Consider the following 19,942-nt stretch of genomic DNA (forward strand, 5'->3'; position numbering starts at 1 on the left):
ATTTATTGTCAATACCAATCAATTCATAATGGGTACCTGAAGAGCTATTTGGAGAATTCTAAGGTTATGTTCATGCTCAGCAGAAAAAGAAGTGCTGTCGTCAAACATCAAAGTCTGCTGTAGGGAATTACAGCAAACACTGTCCACTTAACAACCTGGCCAAGGATATGAGGCCCAAATGCCACTGCCTGGCCTTCACAACCTTCCAGAATCCAGCCTCCACTGACCTCTCCTGTATTATTTCTCGTCACTCTCCAATGGATATCTCACACTTTACTAGAGCTCTCTCTCACATATACCACTGCTATTGCTATTGCTATTGCTATGTGCTATTTACCACTTTCATGCTTGTATCTCTTCCTTAGATTTCCCCTCTCCTTTACCTTTAAATTTCCTGTCTTTCCTTCAGGCCAAATTCAAATTCTACTTTCCTGAATCCTTTCCTGATTAATTGTTCTTATCTGTTCTTTAAACTGCTCTACCTCTTTTAGTCTGTACCAAGGAGGTAGTACAGGAAAATGCAGACATGTTCTATCTGCAACATAAAAATTAGATCCATTTGAAACCAGTTAAACTTGTCATCCAGGAAGTTGTGAGGTCTCAAAAACCAATGCACTCACGAATTTTATCACAAATGGGAAGCTCAGTACCTGTGATTGAAATACTCTTATGCAAAAAAAATATATATATATGCACTATACACTCACAAAACCTCATTATTCATTCTGGAATATTTCTGTCTTCTCATAATTTTAATTCTGCCTTCTCTGTTGCCCTTTTGTAGCTGGGTTTTTTTTCTCTTTTGGGGGACAAATTTTAATCATTTAAAGTCTTTGCTTCGAAGCTTACCTTTCTCCAGTATTGTTGTCTTTTCCCTGATTAAAAGCCTTCCAATATTGAAATGCTGTTTAATAATAGAATCTGGTGGTTAATTCCCAGTGCTCACCCTACCTGACCTGCACACAGATTGTGGTATAATTGACCATTATGTTATCTGAGGACCAATTTTTTTCATTTGGCTTCAAACTCACCACACTTTTCTGGTATTTTAAGGGTATTTGGGGTTCATTTTAATCAGATATGGTAAGACACATAGATAAATTACTGTCATGAAGAAAGAAATTTGTTATTGTCAAAGTTACCTAGAAAAAGTAGGCAAGGGCATCCCTGTTGTGTTCTTGACCTTAGTGGAAAAGTTCTCAGTTTTTCCCCATTTTTGGTCAAGAAATGGGGAAGACATGAACAGACATTTCTCCGAAAAAAAAACATACAAATGGCCTGAAAAGATGTTCAGCATCACTCACATCAGGGATATACAAAACCACAAAACCTCACACCAGTTAGAATGGCTAAAATTAACTCAGGAAACAACAGATATTGGAGAGGATGTGGAGAAAGGGAAACCCTCTTATACTGTTGTTGGGAATGCAAACTGGTGCAGCCACTTTGGAAAATAGTATGGGGGTTCCTCAAAAAGTTAAAAAATGGAAGACCCAGCAATTGCACCACTAGGTGTTTATCCCAAAGATACAAACATTGTGATTCAAAGGAGCACATGCATCTCAATGTGTATAGGAGCAATGTCCACAATAGCCAAACTATGGAAAGGGACCAGATATCCATTGACAGATGAATGGGTAAAGATATGAATGGATAAAGAAGATGTATATACATATATACATTCTATATATATGTATGTACCCCCATATCTTCTTTATGTATATATATACATTTTATATATAGTACTCAGTCAAAAAGAATGAAATCTTGCCATTTGTAACAACCTGGATGGAATTAGAGAATACTATGCTAAACAAAATAAGTAAGTCAGAGAAAGACAAATACCATATGAATTTCACTCATATGTGGAATTTAAGAAACAGAAATATAGGGGAAGGGAAGGAAAAATAAGATAAAAACAGAGAGGGAGGCGAACCATAAGAGACTCTTAATTATAGGAAACAAACTAAAGATTGCTAGAGGGGAAGTGCAGGGAGGGGGTAACTGGGTGATGGGCATTAAGGAGGGTACTTGAAGTAATGACCACTGGGTGTTGTATGCAAATGATGAAACACTGAATTCTACCCTAAAACTAATAATATAGTATATGTTAACTAAATTGAATTTTTTTTTTTTTTTACTAAATTGAATTTAAATAAAAAATTAAAAAACAAAAAGTAGGGATCCCTGGGTGGTTCAGTGGTTTAGTGGCTGCCTTTGGCCCAGGGCGTGATCCTGGAGTCCTGGGATCAAATCCCACATCAGGCTCCCTGCATGGAGCCTGCTTCTCCCTCTGCCTGTGTCTCTGCCTCTCTCTCTGTGTCTCTCATGAATAAATAAATAAAATCTTTTTAAAAAATGTGGTGCATCCCATTGATTGATGTGTGGATGTTGAACCACCCCTGCAACCCAGGAATAAATTTTACTTGGTCATGGTGAATAAACTTTTTAATGTACTGCGGGATCCCATTGGCTAGTATCTTGGTGAGAATTCTGGCATCTATGTTCATCAGAGATATTGGTCTATAATTTTCCTTTTAGGTGGGATTTTTGGTTTGGAGATCAAGGTAATGCTGGCCTCATGGAAAAGTTTGGAGGATTTCCTTCCATTTACATTTTTCTGAAAAGGCTTCAGAAAAATCGATATTAATTCTTCTTTAAATATTTGGTAGAGGGGTGCCTGGGTGGCTCCAAGGTTGAGCGCCTGCCTTTGGCTCAGGGTGTGATTCTGGGGTCCTGGGATCAAGTCCCGCATCCGGCCTCCTGCAGGGAGCCTGTTTCTCCCTCTGCTTGTGCTTCTGCCTCTCTCTGTGTGCCTCTCATGAATAAATAAAATCTTTAAAAAAATAAATATTTGGTAGAATTCCCCTGGGAAGCCATCTGGTTCTGGACTCTTGTTTGTTGGGAAATTTTTGATTACTGCTTCAATTTCCTTGCTGGTGATGGGTTTGTTCAGGTTTTCTATTTCTTTCTGTTTCAGAATTGGTTGTTTATATGTTACCAGGAATGCATGCATTTCTTCCAGATTACCTAATTTGTTGGCATAAAGTTGCTCATAATATGTTCTTATAAATGTTTATATTTCTTCAGTGTGGGTTGTGATCTCTCCTCTTTTATCTGTGATTTTACTTATTTACATCCTTTTTTTAAATGTCATTTATTCATTCATGAGAGACACACACAGAAAGAGAGAGAGGCAGATACAGGCAGAGGGAGAAGCGGACTCCATGCAGGGAGCCTGACAGGGGACTCGGGATCACGCCCTAGGCTGAAGGCGGAGCTAAACCGCCCGGTCACTGGGGCTGCCCTCCTTTCTCTTTTCTTTTAGATAAGTCTCACTAAGGGTTTATCAATCTTATTGATTCTTTCAAAGTACCAACTCCTAGTTTCAGGGATCTTTTTTTTATCATTCTTTTGATTTCTATTTCATTGATTCCTGCTCTAATCGTTATTTCTCTCCTCTTGCTGGGTTTAGGTTTTATTTGCTTTTTTTTTTTTTTTCCAGCTACTTTAGGTGTAAGGTTAGGTTGTGTTTTTGAGACTTTTCTGGTTTCTTGAGAAAGCCCTGTATTGCTATATACTTCCCTCTTAGGACTGCCTTTGCTGCATCCTACAAGTTCTGAACTGTTGTGTTTTCATTTTCATAGTATACCTAAGAATAAACCTAACCGAAGTGGTAAAGGATCTGTACTCAGAAAACTACAGAACACTTATGAAAGAAATTGAGGAAGACACAAAGAAATGGAAAAACATTCCAGCTTATGGATTGGAGAACAAATATTGTTTAAATGTCTTTGCTACCCAGAGCAATCTACACATTCAATGCAATCTCTATCAAAATACCATCAACATTTTTCATTGACCTGGAATAAATAATCCTAAAATTTGTATGAAATCAGAAAAGGCCCCAAATAGCCAGAGGAATGTTGAAAAACAAAACCAAAGTTGAAGGCATCAAAATTCCAGACTTCAACCTATATTACAGAGCTGTGATAATCAAGACAATGTGGTACTGGCATAAAAACAGACACATAGATCAGTGGAAAAGAATAGAGAACCCAGCAATGAACCCTCAACTCTATGGTCCACTACTTTTCCACAAAGCAGTAAAGAATATCCAATGGAAAAAGGACAGTCTCTTCAACAAATGGTGTTGGGAAATTGGACAGCCACAGCCACATGCAGAAGAATGAAACTGGACCACTTTCTTACACCATACACAAAGATAAACTCAAAATGGATGAAAGACCTAAATGTGAGACAGGAAACCATCACAATCCTAGAGGAGACCACAAGCAGCAACTTCTGTGACCTCAGCCACAGTAGCTTCTTGCTAGACATATCTCCAAAGACAAGGGAAACACAGATAAGAATGCACTACTGGGACTTCATCAAGATAAAAAGCTTTTGCACAGCAAAGGAAGCAGTTGACAAAACCAAAAGACATCCTGCGGAATGGGAGAAGATATTTGCAAATGTCTTATCAGATAAAGGTCTAGTATCTAAGATCTATAAATAACTTTTCAAACTCAACACCCCAAAAATACCCAGTCAAGAAATGGGGTGAAGACATGAACAGACATTTCTCCAAAGAAGACATACAAATGGCCAACAGACACATAACAAAGATGCTCAACATCACTCAGCATCAGGAATATACAAATAAAAACCACAATGAGTTGCCACCTCATATAGGTCAGAATGGCTAAAATTAACAGTCAGGAAACAACAGATGTTGGTAATGAAGCAGAGAAAGGGGAACCCTCTTACACTGTTGGTGGGAATGTAAACTGGTGCAGCCTCTCTGGAAAACAGTATGGAGGGTCCTGAAAAAGTTGAAAAGAGAGCTACTATATGATCCACCAATGCACTATTGGGTATTTATCCAAAGGATACAAATACAGTGATTTGAAGGAGAGCATGCACCCCAATAGCAGCAATGTCCACAATAGCCCAGCTATGGAAAGAACCCAGATACCAATCAACAGATGAATGGATAAAGATGTGGAATACAATGGAACATTACTCAGCCTTCAATAAAGATGAGATCGTACCATCTGCAATGACATAGATGAAACTGGAGGGTTATTGTGCTAAGTGAAATGGGTCAATCAGAGAAAAGCAATTATCAAATTGTTTCACTCATATGTGGAATTTAAGAAACAAAACAGAGTATCGGGGAAGAGAGGGCAAAATAAAACAAGACAAAATCAGAGAGGGAGACAGTCCATAAGAAACTCAAATATGGGAAATAAACTGAGGGTTGCTGGAGGGGTGAGGGGTGGTGGTATGGGGTAACTGGGTGATGGGCATTTAGGAGGGCATATGATATAATGAGCACTGGTTATGTGCAATTGATGAATAACTGAACTCTACATCTGAAACTAATGATATACTACATGTTAGTTATTGAATTTAAATAAAATAAGACAAAAAATAAATTCAAAATTAATTAAAGGCATAAGTTCAACACCTGAAACCATAAAAATCCTAGAAGAGAGCACAGGTAGTCACTTCTTTGAAATCAGTCATAGCAAATTTTTCTTGATATGTTTCCTAAGAACAGAGAAACAAAACCAAAAACAAACTATTGGGACTACATCAAATAAAAAGCTCTGCACAGCAAAGGAAACAGTCAACAAAACAAAATGATAACCTACTGAAGATATTTGCAAGTGATATATCCAATAAATGTTAGTATCCAAAATATGTAAGGAACTGATACAACTCAGCACCCAAAAAAACAAATAATCCAATTAATAAATGGGCAGAAAACATGAACAGACATTTCTCCAAAGAAGATAAACAGATGAAAGATGTCCAACATCACTAATTATCAAGGAAACACAAACTAAAACCACAATGAGGTATCACACCTCAGGGCGTGTTCCTAGTGTCCTGGGATCGAGTCCTGCATCAGGTTCCCTGCATGGAGCCTGCTTCAATCTCTGCCGGTGTCTCTGCCTCTCTCTCTGTGTCTCTCATGAATAAATAAATAAATAATCTTCAAAGAAAATTTCAATAAAATATATACAAAAGAAAATGAGAATGAAAACTAAACTCAAAAGAAGGAAGTAATAGAAGAAATGAGAGGTGAAAATGATAAGACATAAGAAAAACAAATAGCAAATGGCAGAAGTAAATTCTTCCTCATCAAGAATTACTTTAGGTGGGTGCCTGGCTGACTCAGTCAGTAAAGCATGTGACTCTTGGTTTCAGGGTTGTGAGTTTCACCCCATTTTGGGCATAGAGATTACTTAAAAATATAATCTTTTAAATAAATAGATACATACATACACAAATAAGTTGAAAGCAAAAGGATAGAAAAAGATATTCCATGCAAATAGTAACCAAAAGAACTGGGATAGCTATACTAGCTATACCAGAAAAAAAATTTTTTTTAAAGATTTATTATTTATTTGAGACAGAGAGAGAATATTAAAGGGGGGGCTGAGGGGGAGAGAGAAAATCTCCAGCAGATTCCTTGCTGAGCGAGGAGCCCAATGTGGGGCTTGATCCCATGATCCTGAGATCAGTGACCTGAGCAGAAATCAGGAGTCACACACTTAGCTAATTGAGCAACCCAGGTGCCCCAGACTAAATTGATTTTAAGTCAAAAGTTGTTATAAGAGACAACAGATATAATATACTATTAAAAAGGTAAATTCACCAAGAAGAATAACAATTACAAACATATATGCATTGTCTTAGTTTCTTCAGGCTACTATAACAGTATAACACAGACTGGATGGCTTATGAATTAGAGAAATTTATTTCTCAGAGTTCTGAAGCTGGAGAGTCCAAGATCAGTGTGTTGGCAATTTGGTGTGTGGTGAAGATTTGCTTCCTGGTTCACACATGACTATCTCGTTCCTGTGTCCTCATATGACAGAAGGGTCAAGGGAACTATTCGGGTCATTTTTTATAAGGGCCCTAATCCTATTAATGAGGACTTTGCCTTCATGACCTAATCCAGTCCCAAATGTCCCAGTTCCTAATACATTTCACATTGGGGATTAGGTTTCAACATGCGAGTTTTGGCGGAACACAAACATTGTCTCTAGCATTTACCAAACACCAAGCTCACAAATACATGAACCAAAAACTGACATAACTGAAGAGCGGGGCACCTGGGTGACTCAGTTGATTAAGCATACAACTCTCTAGCTCTTGGTCTCAGCTCAAGTCATGATCTCAGAGCTGTGAGATTGAGCCCTGTGTTGGGCTCTGCACTCAGCACAGAGTCTGCATGAGATTCTTTCTCCTTCTCCCTTATCCTTCTGCTTCTCCTGCTTGTACTCTCTCTCTCTCTCTCTCTCAAATAAATAGTAAATCTTAAAAAAAAAAAAAAAAAGAAAGAAAGAAAGCCCTGAAGAGAGAAAAAACTGTCAAAAGACATAGACAAAAAAAGAGAGAATCTTAAAAGCAGAAATACAGGCATATCTCAGAAATATTGCAGGCTTGATTCCAGATCACCACAATAAAGCAAGTCAAATAGTTTTTTGTTTGTTTGCTGGTGCATATAAAAGTTATGCTTACATTATACTATAGTCCATGAAGTGTGCAATAGCATTATGTAAAAAAAAAAAAATTCTCTGTAGCATGTGATGCTGTTTGATAGCATTTCACCCACAGCAGAACTTTCAAAATTGGAGGCAATCCTCTCAAACCGGCCTGCTGCTATGTAATATTCTAAATCCTTTGTTGTTATTTCAACAATCTTCACCATAAGTATATTCCATCTCAAGAAACCACTTTTTTTTTTTTTAAGATTTTATTTATTTATTCATGAGAGACACAGAGAGAGGGAGGCAGAGACACAGGCAGAGGGAGAAACAGGCTCCATGGAGGAAGCCCAGCACAGGACCTGATCCCGGATCTCCAGTATCACACCTGGGCTGAAGGCGGCGCTAAACCGCGGAGCCACCCCGGCTGCCTAAGAAACCACTTTCTTTGCTCATTCATCCATGAGAAGCAACTCTTCATCTGTTCAAGTTTCATCATGGTATTGTAGCAATTTGGTCACACCTTCAGTCTTCACTTCTGATTCTAGTTCTCTTGTTCTTTCCACCACATCTGCAATTACTTCCATCACTGAAGTCTTGAACCCATCAAGGTCATCCTTAGGGTTGGAATCAACTTCTAAATTCCTCCAACTTGGGATCCCTGGGTGGCGCAGCGGTTTGGCGCCTGCCTTTGGCCCAGGGCGCGATCCTGGAGACCCGGGATCGAATCCCACGCCGGGCTCCCGGTGCATGGAGCCTGCTTCTCCCTCTGCCTGTGTCTCTGCCTCTCTCTCTCTCTCTCTCTGTGTGACTATCATAAATAAACAAAAATTTAAAAAAAATAAAAAAATAAAAAAAAAATTCCTCCAACTTTCTAAATTCCTCCAACTTCTAAATTCATGTTGATATTTTGATCTTTTCCCATGAATCATGAATGTTCTTAATAGCATCTAGAATGGTGAATCCTTTCCAGGTTTTTAATTTATTTGCCTAGATTCACCAGAGGAATCACTCTCTATGGCATCTATACCATTATTATTTCTTAAACAATAAAACTTAACAATAAAATCAGGATGCCTGACTGGCTCTAGTCAGTGGCTCTTGATCTTAGAGTCATGAGTTCAAGCCCCCCATTGGGTGTAAAGCTCATTAAAAAAAAAAAAAAGACTTGGAAGTCAAAATTACTCTCTGGTCCATTAGCTACAGAATGGATAATGTGTTAGCAGGCATGAAAACAAGCATTCATGGTACCTCTCCATCAGAGCTCTTGGATGGCCAGCTGCATTATCACTGACCAGTAATATTTTGAAAGGAATCTGTTTCCAGCTGTCTTATCTGGTAACAAAAGAGTCAGCCTGTCCTTCAAAGCTTTGAAGCCAGACATTGGCTTTTCCTCTCCAAATAAGAAAGTCCCATATGGCATGTTTTTCCAATAGAAGGCTGTTTCACCTGCATTGGAAATCTTTTAGTATAGCCACCTTCATTAATTACCTTATCTAGGTCTTCTGGATAACTTGCTGCAGCTTCTACATCAGCACTTGATGCTTCACCTTGCACTTTAATATTATGGAGACAATTCTTTCCTTAAATTTCATGAACCTTCTGCTAGCTTTATACCTTTCTTCAGTAGCTTCTTAATCTCTTTCAGCCTTCATAGAATTGAAGAGAATTAGGGCCTTCCTATGGATTAGACTTTGTCCTAAGGGAATGTTGTGGCTGATTTGGTTTTCAGTCTAGACCATTATAATTTTCTCCATATCAGCAATAAGTCTGTTTCATTTTCTTATCATTTGTGTGTTCACTGGAGTGTCATTTGATTTTCTTTCAGAACTTTTCCTTTGCATTTACAACTTGGCTAACTGGTGCAAGAAGTTTAGATTTTGGCATATCTTAGCTTTTGACATGCCTTTCTCACTAAGCTTAATAATTTCTTTCATATATATATGTGTGTGTGTGTGTGTATATATATATATATATAGAGAGAGAGAGAGAGAGCACTTGTGAGTGGGGGAAGGAGGGACAGAGGGAGAAAGAGAATCTTAAGCAGGCTGCAAACCAGTGTGGCGCCCAGTCTGGGGCTTCATCTCATGACCCTGAGATTGTGACCTGAACAGAAATCAAGAGTTGGTTACTTAACTGAGTTACTCAGGCACACCAGTCGTTTCTACTTTTTTTTTTTTTTTTTAAGGCTTTATTTATTTATTCATGAGAGACAGAGAGAGAGGCAGAGACACAGGCAGAGGGAGCAGCAGGCTCTACTCAGGGAACCTGATGCAGGACTCAATCCTGGGACTCCAGGATCATCCCTGGGCCAAAGGCAGGCACTAAACCAGAGCCACCCAGGGATCCCCTCATTTCTACTTTTAATTTGAAATGAGAGATTGGGACGCCTGAGTGGCTCAGTGGTTGAGCGCTTGCCTTGGGCTCAGAGCATGATCCTGGGGTCCTAGGATCGAGTCCCGCATCAGGCTCCCTTCATGGAGCCTGCTTCTCCCTCTGCCTGTGTCTCTGCCTCTCTCTGTGTCTCTCATGAATAAATAAATAAATAATAAAAATCTTTTAAAAAATAAAAAAATAAATAAATAAAATGAGAGATGTGTGACTTTCTTTCATTTGAACACTTACAGGTAACTGTGGGGTTGTTAACTGGTTTAATTTCACTATTTTTGTGCCTCAGGGAATAGGGAGTCCTAAGGAGAAGGAAAGAGATAGGGGAAGAGCCACTTGGTAGAGCAGTGAGCACAACATTTATTGATTAAGTTCACGATCTTATATGGGAACAGTTCATGGTGCCCCAAAATAATTACAATAGTTACATCAAAGATCACAGCATTTGGCTGGCTCAGTCAGTAGAGCATGTGACTCTTGATCTTGTGGTCATGAGTTTGAGCCCCATGTTGGGTGTATAGATCACTTAAATTTTGTTTTGTTTTGTTTTTTTTTTAATATTTATTTATTTATTTATTTATTTATTTATTTATTTATTCAGAGAGACCAAGAGAGAGGCAGAGACACAGGCAGAGGGAGAAGCAGGCTCCATGTAGGGAGCCCAATGTGGGACTTGATCCCGGGTCTCCAGGATCACACCCCGGGCTGCAGGCGGTGCTAAACCGCTGTGCCACCGGGGCTGCCCAGATTACTTAAATTTTGAAAAAAGATCACAAATCACTATGACAAATACAGTGAAAATGAAAAAGTTTAAAATATTGCAAGAATTACTAGAATGTGACACGGAGTCGTGAAGTGAGCAAATGTCATTGGAAAAATAACACTGATAGACTTGCTCAACACAGGCTGATGCAAAACTTCAATTTGTAAAAACATATCTGCAAAGTGAAGCACAGTAAAGCAAGGTATGCCTATAGATGGGTCACAATAATAGTTGAAGTCTTCAGTCTTCCACTCTTATAGTGAAAGCAGATCAGTAAGGGAATAGATGGCTTGAACAATATGAATCAGATCTAACAGTACATTCCACTCAACAACAATATGATATATATTTTTTGCAAGTTCACATGGAATAATCTCCAGGATAGACCATTTGTTAGATCCCAAAATAATTCTTAAATTAGTTCTAACAGACTGGAATTATACAAGCCATTTTTTCTGATTGCAATGAAATGAAACTTTGAAATCATTAACAGAATGAAGGAAAAACCGGAAAATTCACAAATATGTAGAAAGTAAACAACACATTCTTAAATGACCAATTTGTTAAAAGGGAAATCACAAGAAAAATTAGAAAACTCCCTTTGTGAGATAAATGAAAACAAAAACATAACAGATAAAAACTTATGGAATGCAGTGAAAGCAGTGTAAAGTTGTAAACTTATTGTTGTATACACGTACATTAAAAAGGAGAATGAACTCAAATTAATAACCTAACTTTACAGCTTAATGAATGAGAAAAAAAGCAAACTAAACTCAAAATGTTCAGAAGCAAAACAAACCAATCAATAAAGGTTAGAATAGGGCAGCCCCCCCTGGCCCAGCGGTTTAGCACCTGCTTTGGCCCAGGGTGTGATCCTGGAGACCCGGGATCGAGTCCCATGTCGGGCTCCCTGCATGGAGCCTGCTTCTCCCTCTGCCTGTGTCTCTGCCTCTCTCTCTCTCTGAATAAATAAATAATTTTTTTAAAAAAAGATTCGAATAGAAAAACAATAAAATAGAGAATAAAAAACCAGCAATTCCACTGCAGTGCAAGAGGAGACAGTACTTGAGGCCTGCAGAGATGGGAGGGAAAGCGACAGGGGTAAAGGGCTCCAAGGATCCCAGAGGAGCACCACAGAGGGGGGGAGCAGCACTGACCTGTATCCAGGGGATTGCAGACAATGACCTGCCACTGTGTGCAAGCCCACGCTTCAGGGCCCTGCAGAGGGAAGGACCAGGAGGGAGCAGCCTGACCCTTTAAAGATCCTGGATTCACTGTCCTCTTGAGCTACAAATAGTTCTGTTTTATAAAATATCTTTGAATCACACATTATAACTGCAAAATAATTATATTATTGAACTCACAGTCCTGAGATCAAGAATTGTACCCGCTCAACTGAACCAGCCAGGAACCTGGGAAGTATTATTATTTTTATCAAACATGCTATCAATACCATGGATTAGTCTTTCCCTGTTGACAAAGTTCTATTTTTTTTTTTAACAACAGCTACTAATTAAGAAATAGAATAGTTTAACATGACATTAACCTTTTTCTAAAAGAATCATTAATATGTAAATATCAGTTTGAAAAGCACCTGGAACTCTATATTCATTTACTGTTTCACTGAACTGTTCTTTTTTTATTCTGTGTGTTCTTTATTCATGAGAACTAGAGTTTATACATGATTACCTACAATCTTGAAATCAGATATTGAGAATAATTAGGCAAATTCTTTAACATACTTGAAAGTTTGCTCCCCTGGCATTTTTTTTCTGAGGCCTCACTAACTTATAAACTCATTCAAAGTAAAATTTCACATTTGATAGTGGTTTGATGTATAACTCTTTAGGAATACTTTGCATTTTGACCAGAAACTTCAATGCTAAACTTCAGGAACAAATGATTTGGCAATTTTAGGTTCTGTGACAAAGCCACTGAGAGAGTTGGTTTAATGCACAATTATTATAAATGTTTGTAGATATTCACTGAATAAGCAAACAAGTACATTCTATATCCAGTTCTAAAGCTTTCTTCTCAGGACGCCTGGGTGGCTCAGCATTTGCGCATCTGCCTTTGGCTCAGGGCGTGATCCTGGGATCCAGGATTGAGTCCTGCTTCGGGCTCCCTGCTTCTCCCTCTGCTCGTTGTGTCTCGGCCTCTCTCTCTCTCTGGGTCTCATGAATATATAAATATTTTTTAAATGAAGCTTTCTTCTCTATGATTGTCCATAGTTTTATTTTTTTGCCTGTCGTTATTGTATCCTTTTTTAATTTCCAGGAGTTTCATAAGAATAGTCATTAAATGCTATTCTTCAGTCAAATATTGCTTTGCTGTAATAGTGCCAAAAGTTGTGAGGAGGAGGAGCATTTTGCCAATTAAAAAGTTATTTAAGGGCAGCCCAGGTGGCTCAGCGGTTTAGCGCTGCCTTCAGCCCAGGGCGTGATCCTGGAGACCTGGGATCGAGTCCCACGTTGGGCTCCCTGCATGGAGCCTGCTTTTCCCTCTGCTGTGTCTCTGCCTCTCTCTCTCCCTGTGTCTCTCATGAATAAAAAATAAAATCTTAAAAAAAAAAGTTATTTAATACTCTAGAGCTTTTAGCCCTTTGCAAAGTTCCATGATTCAGGGGAAAAGACACTTTAAAATACGACCTTGTTGAGCTTAAGTCTGATCCTCTGGTCTCTCGAATGTTCAGAATGTCTCTAACACAAAAGTAAACCATAATGTACGGGAAATCTTTTACCATAACCCTGTTTTATTTTTTTATTTTTTTAAAGATTTTATTTATTTATGAGAGACACAGAGAGAGAGAGGCAGAGACACAGGCAGAGGGAGAAGCAGGGGGAATGCAGGGAGCCTGATGTGGGGCTCGATCCCAGGGACTCCAGGATCACACCCTGGGCCAAAGGCAGACACTCCACCGCTGAGCCACCCAGGCTTCCCCATAACCCTGTTTTAAACAATCACAGCAGATAGCTTATCGAAATTGTCACAACAGATGCTGTATGCAATTTTCAAACTGATTTAAAATTTTTAAAAAGATTTTATTTATTTATTCACGAGAGACACATAGAGAGGCAGAAACACAGACAGAGGGAGAAGCAGGCTCCATGCTGGGAGCCTGATGTGGGACTCAATCCCAGGATTGCGGGATCACGGGATCACGCCCTGAGTTGAAGGCAAACGTTCAACCTCAACCCCTGAGTCACCCAGGCATCCCTAAATTTTTTTTTACATCAACTGTTACTTTACAATGTAATTTCCCAACTAAGGAAAGACTGCTTTAATTTTTTAAGGTTGTGCAAAGTTCACCGTGCTGAAAGACATCAGATGGCACACTTTCCTTTTGAAATCCCATTAAAAGAGCAGAGAGGTCTGTACTAGGAGAAGTAATAGGGCATCTGAGGAGGGAAGATGAAACTGAGACTTGAATTTTATGAGCAACAAATTTCTTCTAATTAGAAATTTCAATATAAAGGCTGATGCTATTTTATTAGCACAAAGCAGGGAGCCCATCTAGTCTAATTGTTCTCAGGTGATAAATACAGCAAACACTATGTAAGTCTGGGGCCTTCCTTACAGCCTCTGAGCTTTTTTTAGAAATCAGCCCACTATTGCAGTCATTAATATGAGGAGATGGTAAAGAAGAAAAGGCAGGGCACAGCCAGCAATTCCACTGCAGTGCAAGAGGAGACAGTACTTGAGGCCTGCAGAGATGGGAGGGAAAGCGACAGGGGTAAAGGGCTCCAAGGATCCCAGAGGAGCACCACAGAGTGGGGGGGAGCAGCACTGACCTGTATCCAGGGGATTGCAGACAATGACCTGCCACTGTGTGCAAGCCCACGCTTCAGGGCCCTGCAGAGGGAAGGACCAGGAGGGAGCAGCCTGACCCTTTAAAGATCCTGGATTCACTGTCCTCTTGAGCTACAAATAGTTCTGTTTTATAAAATATCTTTGAATCACACATTATAACTGCAAAATAATTATATTCATGTATATGAATCTATATACTGGTTAAAGGTATGTATGTGTGAGTCTAAATATATGTTGTAAAAAAATTACACATGTAGTAAGAGACAAATAGCATAGTTTAACTCTTTTTGAAAGGGCACATTTTATGAGCCTTCAATTAATATATGGAAATAAATGAAGGCCACCCAAATGAGAAAAGCAAGGGCTATTTATTCAGAGCTTGGTATATATAGCAAGGGAGTCAGCCACTGTCCTTTTCGACTTTATTTTCTCAGGGACTCAAATGCAGGCAAGGGAGTGGGCAAGTTTTATAGTAGAAAAAAGGGAAGGCTCACCCGTGCCCTGATTGTTGGTGCAGCAAACGTAGTGGGGCTAATGGGTTAGGGAGGCATATTTGACTTCCTCTTGTTGATCATCAGTTGGAGGGAGGGACGCATATTAGGAAAACTGGCAGTTCTTAAGTCCTGGCCATTTTGGAGTGTTAAAGGAGTTGCTGTTTAGCTGCCTAGATTGTCACTAGAGATTGCAATCTGACATTCCGCAAGTCTTAGAGCGCTCTGGTTTCCTGAGCCGTCTATTGTAGATGAAGGGCTGCTTTCCCGCACAGGTTGCTGCAGGTTGTGGGTCAAAGTTCTATTTTTATATATAGTCTGGCTGTTGTCCCTTTGTATATTCAGTTTCTCAAATAATGTTAAAATAAGGTAAAATAAATGTTGCATAAAAGTATATTTAAGGGCAGCCCGGGTGGCTCAGCGGTTTAGTGCTGCCTTCAGTCCAGGGCCTGATCCTGGAGACTCAGGATTGAGTCCCACGTCAGGCTCCCTGCATAGAGCCTGCTTCTGTCTCTGCCTCCCTCTCTCCTTCTTTCTCTTGCACTCTCCCTGTCTCTCATGAATAAAATATATATATATATATATATATATATATATATTTAAAAAATTTTATTCTGAAAATGCAGGCATTATCATCAGAATAGGTCAATATACAGAGTTCAAAGGATTTTTGTTTTCTTTCCTTTAAAAATTATGCATATAAGTGAGATCATACACTATTTTTCTCCATCTCACTTAACACGATGCCTCAAGGTCCATCTATGTTGTTGCAAACAACGGGATTTATTTTTATGGCTATGTAACATTCCACTGAATATGTTGATAGCCATTCAGGTTGTTTCCATTCTTGGCTATAATGGAAATTATAGTAAATAATGCTATAAAAATGGGACCCATGAGATTTCATAAATTGTTGAATGAGCCATGGGGTCCCAGAAGCAGAGGGTCAGATCCAGTAATGTATTAATTATGAATGATTAGGAGTTTTTATTTTAATTAGAATAAGGAACATTTGAAATGTTTTAGGAAATGAGGTAATGCCAATTTGTGTGGCATTGCCAAATCATGGTAATGTGATTTGTTTTAAAAAGATCAATTCCAATATTAAAGGGTAAATGGGATCATGTGTGCAGCTTACTCACAAAATCTGATGAGAAGCGGGATCCCTGGGTGGCGCAGCGGTTTGGCGCCTGCCTTTGGCCCAGGGCGCGATCCTGGAGACCCGGGATCGAATCCCACGTCGGGCTCCCGGTGCATGGAGCCTGCTTCTCCCTCCGCCTGTGTCTCTGCCTCTCTCTCTCTCTGTGACTATCATAGATAAATAAAAAAATAAATAAATAAATTAAAAAAAAAAATCTGATGAGAAGCAATATTTACATAGCCCAGACTGTCTCCTCATAAGATACTTAGACTTACTAGGGGAAAAAATAGTAATTTACAATGAAATCTGGTAAATACCACTTTACTCAAGTGACTGAGGTTAACCCATCAGTAGAGTCAGATTTCTTGACTCTCGATATGATGCACTGGTCACAGCTTCACTTCAGTGGTTCCTGCCAAAATGTATACCCAGAATCTAATCATAAAGACATAAGACAAACCCAAATTGAGGGACATTTTAGAAAGAACTGGCCTGTACTCTTTAAAAATGTCTCAGTCATAAAGAGAAATAACCTAGGATTGTTCCATGTTGAAGGAGACTAGACATGAAAAGGAAATGCAAAAAAAAAAAAAAAAGAAAAAGAAAAAGAAAAAAAAAGGAAAAAAAAAGAAAAGGAAATGCAACTTGTGATCCTGTCACACAAAGATATTTTACTTTTACTATGAAAAACGTGATTGAGACAACTGATGAAATTTGAACATGTGTACATCAGGTAACTATTCATTTAAAAAATTTTGTTATGAAATTGTCTTGTGGTTATTTTTAGGATACACGTAGTTTTTAGGAAGTTTTTAGAAGGGGCATTCTATAACTTTCACATGATTACAAAAATTTATAGAGAATGATAAAAGTAGATTTGAGAAAATGTTAACATTGAGTAAAGCATATATGTGAATTATTTTTACTTTTCTGTAAATCTGAAATTTATCTCAAGAAGATTTGAAAATTGGGGCACCTGGGTGGCTCAGTCAGTTAAACATCGGATTCTTGATTTTGGCTCAGGTCATGATCTTGGGGTTGTGGGATCAAGCCCCACATGGGGCTCCCTGCTTAGTGAGGAGTCTGCTTGGGATTCTCTCTCCCTCCCTCTGCCCCTCCTTGCCACTTGCTGTCTCAATCTCTCTCTCTGAAATAAATAAAATCTTTAAAAAATGGATTTTAGAGGTATTTTAAGAAATTACCTTAGATTTAATAAGTAATCAACCCTCTTAAATATGTCATTAAATTATTGTTTCTTTATTCTTGTTTCTTCCTAATTTTGACTCCTTTGGATAGAACAGATTGTATTTATAATGGATAATGGAAGGGGAATGGCATGTGTGTATTTGTATAAATCAAAGCCATTCTAACTAGCAAGTCAAAATCTTAAAAAAGAAGAGAATAGCCTTTTTCTTTAAAAAAGATTTTATTTATTTATGCATGAGAGACAGAGAGAGAGGCAGAGACACAGGCAGAGGGAGAAGCAGGCTCCGCATGCAGGGAGCCCAATGCGGCACTCGATCCCAGGACCTTGGGATCACACCCTGAGCCAAAGGCAGTCACTCAACCGCTGAGCCACCCAGACGTCCCAGGAGGTTATTATTCTCTTTACAAATATGCTAACACACATCTATTGCCAGACATTGCACTAAGGTTATCACCATCCCGGCTTTCAGAGACCTATAGACCACTGGGCAAGTTATAAATGTGAATAAGAAGTTCACCAAAATAAACTTAAATTCACTATGATGGAACCATCCAATAACAGGATAGCTGTATTATTTTCTTTCAACTAAAATTCCCTTAAAATTAAACCATATACACATTTCATTTTCATTGTATAGAATTTCCATCCTGGTGTTGAATTAAAAGGTTTAGAAAAAAATTACTAATTATAAACTTAAGGGAGAAGAATCTTAAGTCAGTAGCTCTGAATATGCATTACTTCCCAAGCAATTTCAGGTACTACCAGAACACATTCACTTTCAAATATGGCTTCCAATATTCTAGCCATTACTGCAGACTAAGAATTGGAGAAAGAACCTGTCTTTATTTCCTTTATCAATTTTTTTTTTAATTTTTATTTATTTATTATAGTCACAGAGAGATAGAGAGAGAGGCAGAGACACAGGCAGAGGGAGAAGCAGGCTCCACGCACTGGGAGCCCGACGTGGGATTCGATCCCGGGTCTCCAGGATCGCGCCCTGGGCCAAAGGCAGGCGCCAAACCGCTGCGCCACCCAGGGATCCCCCATCCTTTATCAATTTTTTAAAAAAGATTTTATTTATTTACTCATGAGACACAGAGGGAGAGAGAGTGAGGCAAAGACACAGGCAGAGGGAGAAGCAGGTTCCATGCAGGGAGCCCGATGTAGGACTCGATCCCGGGACTCTGGGATCACACCCAGAGCTGAAGGCAGATGCTCAACCGCCAAGCTACCCAGGCGTCCCAATTCCCTTTATCAATTTAAAAAACTCTACAGAAATGTATAAGCCACTCTGAAACTTTAGGACATCTTGATTTCTAGCTACCTAGTACCTAGTGGCAGCAATGTAGTGTTTTTAATTAGTTTATATTTGTACAAGGGAGTCCTTTTTTTGTGACCTTATTTAGCATGTGATTTAGGGGAAAAGTCAAGAAAGATCATCCTCAGTGGCCATAGGATGGCTCCCAATAACATCAGGTAACTTTGTCTCACAAAACCCTACACGTGTAATTTTCAGAATGATAATGTATTCTATCTATAACTTGTCGGTGGAAAGCTTAAACACAGCCTAAGAACCAGTTATCTCTGAGTAACTCGAGATTAACTTATTTCTAGTCTGAATAACAATGTGGTCACAAAAACACAGTTCAACGAACCAAACTTCTCTCCTCAGTAGAACATTTAGGAAGAATGTACCACGGAACAGGCACCAAAGAAACTTCTCTGCATGGTTTTGGAAGTGGAAGCAATGTGTCCAAAAGCAATGTCTAAAAACCTGAGTTCTAGTCAGAGCATGGCATAGTTACATAAAGTTAATTTCTAAAGTCAGAAGATTCAACTTTTAATTCCAGCTTCATCTCTTGCTTTGGGCCTTCAGGCAAGAGATGAAGACTTCTTGCTTCCTTCATCTATAAAAAGGAAAGAATGAACTTAAGAGAGTGGCTGATGATTGCATATAAAAGGGTGTCCTGGGATCCCTGGGTGGCACAGCGGTTTGGCGCCTGCCTTTAGCCCAGGGCGCGATCCTGGAGACCCAGGATCGAGTCCCACATCGGGCTCCTGGTGCATGGAGCCTGCTTCTCCCTCTGCCTGTGTCTCTGCCTCTCTCTCTCTCTCAACTATCATAAATAAATAAATTAAAAAAAAAAAAAAAAAAAAGGATGTCCTACACAGTGAACTCACTGAAAAACCTTCACTAGTAAAGTCACCTGGTTGGGCAGTTGGCTTGGATCATTTGGTGAAGCTCTCTCCCTAACCACTGCCTCCTTCAAAATATAAGGTATTTTGCAAATCTGCTAAGAACAGCACAAATAAGAATGAGGACTCACAAAAAGAGAGAGTTTGATGAATATTTGCCTCTAAGGATGCCTGGGTGGCTTCAGTTGGTTAAACACCCACCCGACTCTTAGTTTTAGCTCAGGTCATGATTTTGGGGCCATGGGATCAAGCCTCACGTCAGGCTCTGCACTTAGCACAGAGTCTGCTTGAGATTCTCTGCCTCTCCCTCCACCCCTCCTCTCACTTGCTTACACTCTAAAAATAAATGAACAAAATCTTAAAATTTCAGCATATGGTGGTTTTATAAGAATGCCTGCTAGGATTGAAGTATATTTGAAATAAAATGGAACTTATTATAGG

This window comes from Vulpes lagopus, chromosome 9 (genome assembly GCF_018345385.1).
Source record: "Vulpes lagopus strain Blue_001 chromosome 9, ASM1834538v1, whole genome shotgun sequence".
Lineage (NCBI taxonomy): Eukaryota > Metazoa > Chordata > Mammalia > Carnivora > Canidae > Vulpes > Vulpes lagopus.